This window comes from Macaca nemestrina, chromosome 3 (assembly GCF_043159975.1).
Source record: "Macaca nemestrina isolate mMacNem1 chromosome 3, mMacNem.hap1, whole genome shotgun sequence".
NCBI lineage: Eukaryota > Metazoa > Chordata > Mammalia > Primates > Cercopithecidae > Macaca > Macaca nemestrina.
The window spans coordinates 4,086,685-4,092,166 of record NC_092127.1 but is presented as its reverse complement, the minus strand read 5'-3'; the positions used below and the strand labels follow the sequence as shown (position 1 = coordinate 4,092,166).

The 5,482-nt window shown below is 47.5% G+C and overlaps 1 pseudogene; it reads right to left on the bottom strand.

The window, feature by feature from the left end:
• Window positions 1-2,288: 2,288 nt before the first annotated feature.
• Window positions 2,289-2,419, bottom strand: LOC112425433 (U4 spliceosomal RNA; annotated as a pseudogene).
• Window positions 2,420-5,482: the final 3,063 nt, after the last annotated feature.

Below are 5,482 nucleotides of genomic sequence, written 5' to 3'. Positions count from 1 at the left end.
TGCACGGTTCCTGCCTTGGCGCCGATGTAGTCGACCGTCCAGGTGAGGCCAAACCAGGAGAGCTTTGGCAGCAGCGAAGCCTCTCCATTCTTTCCAGACCAGTGGTGACATGCGCCCCAGTGGTTCTGATAAATAAACTAATATCCAGTCATCCATCCCCTCCGGGGACAACAAATAGGTTAATACAAATACTGAGAGAACAGGTGGGGCCTGGTGGCTTACCCCTGTAATCCCAGCACTTTGGGAGGCTGAGGCAGGTAGATCACTTGAGGTCACGAGTTCGAGACCAGCCTGGCCAACATGGTGAAACCCCATCTCTACTAAAAACACAAAAATTAGCCACAGTGGCAGGTGCCTGTAATCTCAGTGACTCGGGAGGCTGAGGCAGGAGAATTGCTTGAACCTAGGAGGCAGAGGTCGCAGTGAGCTGCGATCATGTCACTGCACTCCAGCTCCAGCCTGGGGCTGAGTGAGACCCTGTCACCAAAAAACAAACAAAAAATACATAAATAAAATAAAATAAAAATAAACAAATATTGAGAGGACAAATATGAAAGAAAGCAGATTAGATATTGGCATCACGCTTTTTCAAGAATAAAATACTGATTTTATTCAAATGCAGCGGAGTTTCCATGATTAATACTGCCACACAGAACCCGCTGGCCTTGCAGAATGCTGGGTTCACCTGCAGGACGCAGACACAGAGCTCACTGTGGCTATGACCAGGTGAGCCCATGTGACCTAGAAAGAGAGTTCTGATCCAGGCAAACCCTGCCAGGACATGGAATTCTTATCAGAGAATGAGGAATAGATGGAACGCTTTTCTGTGAATACCTCTTTACTGTCTCCGTGTAGAAAACTCTTACACAAAATTCAAGAAGCCTCAAATCACTCTGGCTCCTCATGCCCCTGCGTGCTACTTATTCAGATGCAGGTTCCCACCGTGTTTTCCCCACTCCTGGGGCGGCATTCTTGACTCTAGTTTATGAGGCTTGTTTCTGTGCTTTCACTGCCCCAGGACTGTGAGCGAGGGTAAGACAAGGATTGTGCCTCATTCATCTCAGTATCTCAGCTCTTCATAGAGTGATGTGCAAATAGTAGGCCCTTAAAAGATGCGTGGAATTAACAAATAGTTCATTTCCGAAGCTTTTGGCAGCATGGATGCTTTGATCCCTTGCTGGGAGGGAGCTAAACTTCAGACCACGCATGTGGGATCTTGAAACAGAAACAGGGAGTCCTGTTTTCACTTCATATGTAGAGAGCTTTACAAAGATGTCACTCCCACCTTAGCAAGGAGAAAAAGCCGTGTGATCTTCACAGCGCTAACTTTTCTTGAGCACATCAGAAAGCTGAGCTTGTGAGGCAAGCAAGTGAAGTCAGTTCTGAGGAGTGACAGGCCCCTCAGGGAGAATCAGGCAGCACAGATGGTTTCACCCTCCGCAGAGTGTGAGAGGAGGGTGGAGGGAGCAGCCTTAATAGCAGGTTGGAAGAAAACAGCCAGAATAGGCTGGTGCAGTGGCTCACACCTGTAATCCCAGCACTTTGGGAGGCCAAGGCAGGCGAATCATAAGGTCAGGAGTTCAAGACCAGCCTGGCCAACATGGAGAAACCCCATCTCTACTAAAAATACAAAAATTAGCTGGGCATAGTGGCGGACACCTGTAATCCCAGCTATTCAGGAGGCTGAGGCAGAAGAATCGCTTGAACCCAGGAGGCAGAGGTTACAGTGAGCCGAGATCATGCCACTGCACTCCAGCCTGGGGACAGAGTGAGACTCTGTCTCAAAAACGAACAAACAAACAACAACAACAACAGCCAGGATGTAGCGAATTCTTTAAGTCTGAGTGTGAGCTTGTGCGCTAGATGGTTGAGAAAGCCCCGGGGGGGCCGGAGACACAAGGAGAACCTGCATTCACCTAGTGTTAGCTCTTTCCACCGTCTCCACTGTGTGCTCCTGAGGAAGATTTGGACAGGGCAGGACACTCCAGCTACTGTCCCTGACACGGATTCTGCTTCTCGGGGAGGGGAAGAAGCAAAAGCTGTTCGCCCTTGGGGAAGAGCTGGAAAATACTCAGGTGCAAGATCCTGTGCTGGATGCAAAGCGAAGGCGGTTACCACAGGGAAGGCAGCTGGGAAGCTTTGCAGGTGGGAGGAATAGCTGCTGGGCAAAGTGACACCATTGATGCGTCTCTGTGGAAAGCTCACTATCACCACCTGCCTCTCAGCTCCTACAAGCCCAGAGCACAGGCAAAGTGCTTCTGCGGAGCTGTCTAGAAAAATCTAGTGCTTCTGTTGCCAGGTGTGTGAAAATATGTCAACTCCTCACAAGGTCCACTGCCTTGCGCTGTTCATTTTCAATTAGCAATGATCGCCCCTCGGATAAACCTCATTGGCTACGATACTGCCACTGCACAGAGCTAAACTGTTCATTTTCTCCACCTAAGACTCACAAAGCGGGGAACGCGGGGGGCAGTCAGACCTTAGCTACAAGAGGCTGGGAAGTGTAATTTTCATCCATCTTTCTTTTTTCTTTCCTTCCCTCCCTCCTCTCTCCCTCCCTCCCTCCCTCACTTCCTTCCTTCCTTCTTTTCCTTTCTTCTTTCTTGTCCTTTCTTTCTTCTTTCTTTCTTCTCTGCCTCTGCAGTTCAAACAGGCCTTCTAGCTGTAGTTCAGAAAGTGATTCCATAAATGGGTTGGAACAGGAGTTGAAAAGCCAGTCCATAATTTCTACTGCACCTCCCATCCCACTAAATACCATGACGTCAGAGACCCTGTTTATTTCCTTTACTGTGCCACAGCACTTACAACAAAGCAAAATACACATAATGGTGGTTTATCTTTACTTATTTAATGTACTCCTCTGCCCCATTCACTTATAAGTTCCACTCATGCCTCGTATAAACAAAAAATAAAACCCTAAGCCCTCCACCACCTGAATGGACCCCTTCTGAGCCAAGGGGACCTCAGATGATACGGTTTGGATGTGTCCCTCCAGATCTCATGTTTATGTGATCCCCAATGTTGGAGGTGGGGCCTGGTGAGAGGTGTTTGGGTCATGAGGTGGATTCCTCATGAATGGCTTAGTGCCATCCTCATGGTAATGAGTGGGTTCTTGCAGTATCAGTTCATAGGAGAGCTGGTTGTCTAAAATAACCTGGCACCTCTGTGATTGCCAGACAGGTGCTTCTTGCCGGCCGCACAGACAAAATCAATCCACGGAGACCATGGCGTTGCAGTAGAGAAAGAGTTTAGTGACATGAAGCCGACCCACACGGGAGAACTGGAGCTATAGTTGAAGTTGGTCTCTCTGAAGGCTCAGAGGTCAGAGTCCTTACGACAATCTGGTAAGTGGGGCGTTAGGGAATGGGTGCTGCCAACTGGTTGGGGATGAAATCGTAGAGTGTGGAAACAAGCCCCATCCTCTGAGTCAGCTGCTAGGTGGGGCCACAGGGTCAGGTGAGTCAGGAGTCCAGGTGGGGTCTGTCTGAAACACATCTCAAAAAATCCACCTTAGGTTCACAGTAGTGATGTCATCTATAGGAGCAATCGAGAAGGTCTCAAATCTTGTGACCCCTGGCCACGTGACCCCTGAGTAGTAAGGGATTGTAGGAACAACACCTGTCTCTTAGCAGGTTCAGGTCCCTCTCATAATCCTCACCATGAGGTCTTTAATTGGTTCTAGAAAGGTCAGTTTTGGGAAGGGCTGTTATCATCCTTGTCTTAAGGTTAAACTATAAACTAAATTTGTCCCAAGGTTAGCTTGGCCTACACCCAGGAATGACCAAGGACAGCTTGGAGGTCGGAAGCAAGATGGAGTCACCTACATCAGATTTCTCTCACTGTCGTCATCTTTCCAAAAGCAGTTTCACCTCCCCGCTCTTTCTCTTGCTCCCTCTCTTGCCCTGTGATACGCTGGCTCCCCCTGAGTCTTCCACCATGATTGGAAGCTTCCTGAGGCCTCACAAGAAGCAGATACTGGCAACACATTTCCTATACAGCCTACAGAACTGTAAGCTAAAGTAAACTTTTCTTTATAAATTGTCTAGTCTCAGGTATCCCTTTAGAGCAATGCAAAACAAACTAATACACCAGAGAAGCCTGAAAAACTGAATTCCCCTCCATGATGAGAAGGGATGTCAGACACACCTCACTATGCCCCCTGCCTTTGGAGTTTAGGCACGATTGACCAACATTAACATGAAGACAGAGATCATAGCGCTAACAAATCAGTCTCCATGGCAATAAGATAACAAATTCCAATCTGACTCTGGTACAGCATCGTATGACAAATAGCACTCTCTGAAGGAAATCAAACGTATTTTAACTTAAAATACCTTTCATTGACATATTTTGAAATGGCCCTGCAAAGCCATCTTTCATGGAGGAAGTTTGTATCTGCAGAGAACCTTCATTCACACAGCCTGGCCTTTCCAGATCTAGGAGAGATTAACTAAGAGTCTGACACCTGGCCTGGCACGGTGGCTCACGCCTGTAATCCCAGCACTTTGGGAGGCTAAGGCAGGTAGATCACAAGGTCAGGAGATTGAGACTATCCTGGCCAACATGGTGAAACCCCGCCTCTACTAAAAATACAACAAATTAGCTGGGCATGGTGGCGGGTGCCTGTAGTCCCAGCTACTCAGGAGGCTGAGGCAGGGGAATGGCATGAATCTGGGAGGCGGAGCTTGCAGTGAGCCGAGATCACACCACTGAGCTCCAGCCTGGGCAACAGAGCAAGACTCCGTCTCAAAAAAAAGAGTCTGACACCTGTTGAGTTCTGAAAAGAGACATTTGCCACCTATTCTCTCTGAAGGTTGCTACCTGGAAGCTTCATCTACATAACAAGGACCTTGGCTTCCACAACTCCCCTTATCTGAACTCAAGCATTTCTTTCTACCAACTTCAAGCCTTTAGACAAAGTTTAACTGTTTCAACCAGTTGCCAATCAGAAAATCTTTGAATCTACCTATGACTCATAAGCCCCCCACTTCTCACCTTTGAGATATCCCACCTTTCCAGGCAGAACCAATGTACACTGTACATGTATTGATTTATGTCTTTGCCTGTAACTTCTTTCTCCCTAAAATCTATAAAACCAGCCATAACCCGACCTCCTCAGACAGGCTCTGTCAGGACCCCTTGAGACTGTTCCTTGAGTCATGGCCACTCATATTGGTGCAGAATAAACCTCTTCAGCTGTTTTACAGACTTTGGTTTTGCCAGTAACACTCACGCTTTGTGCTTCATCCACCTTGTCCTTGGGGCATCCTCACTCTAAACCACAGTGTTTAGTATATGGTTGGCACTTGATACATATTGCTGAATAAATATGATCAGGCCCTTTAAGAACTGGGTAAGAACAAAACAAAAGCAAGACTGCCTGACTGCCCTTTCTATGGAAAATAAATACTTAGATGTACAGACATATTTATACTCAACTTCCCAAAAGGAAATGTGGGGAGGGATGAGATGATGTCTGCTC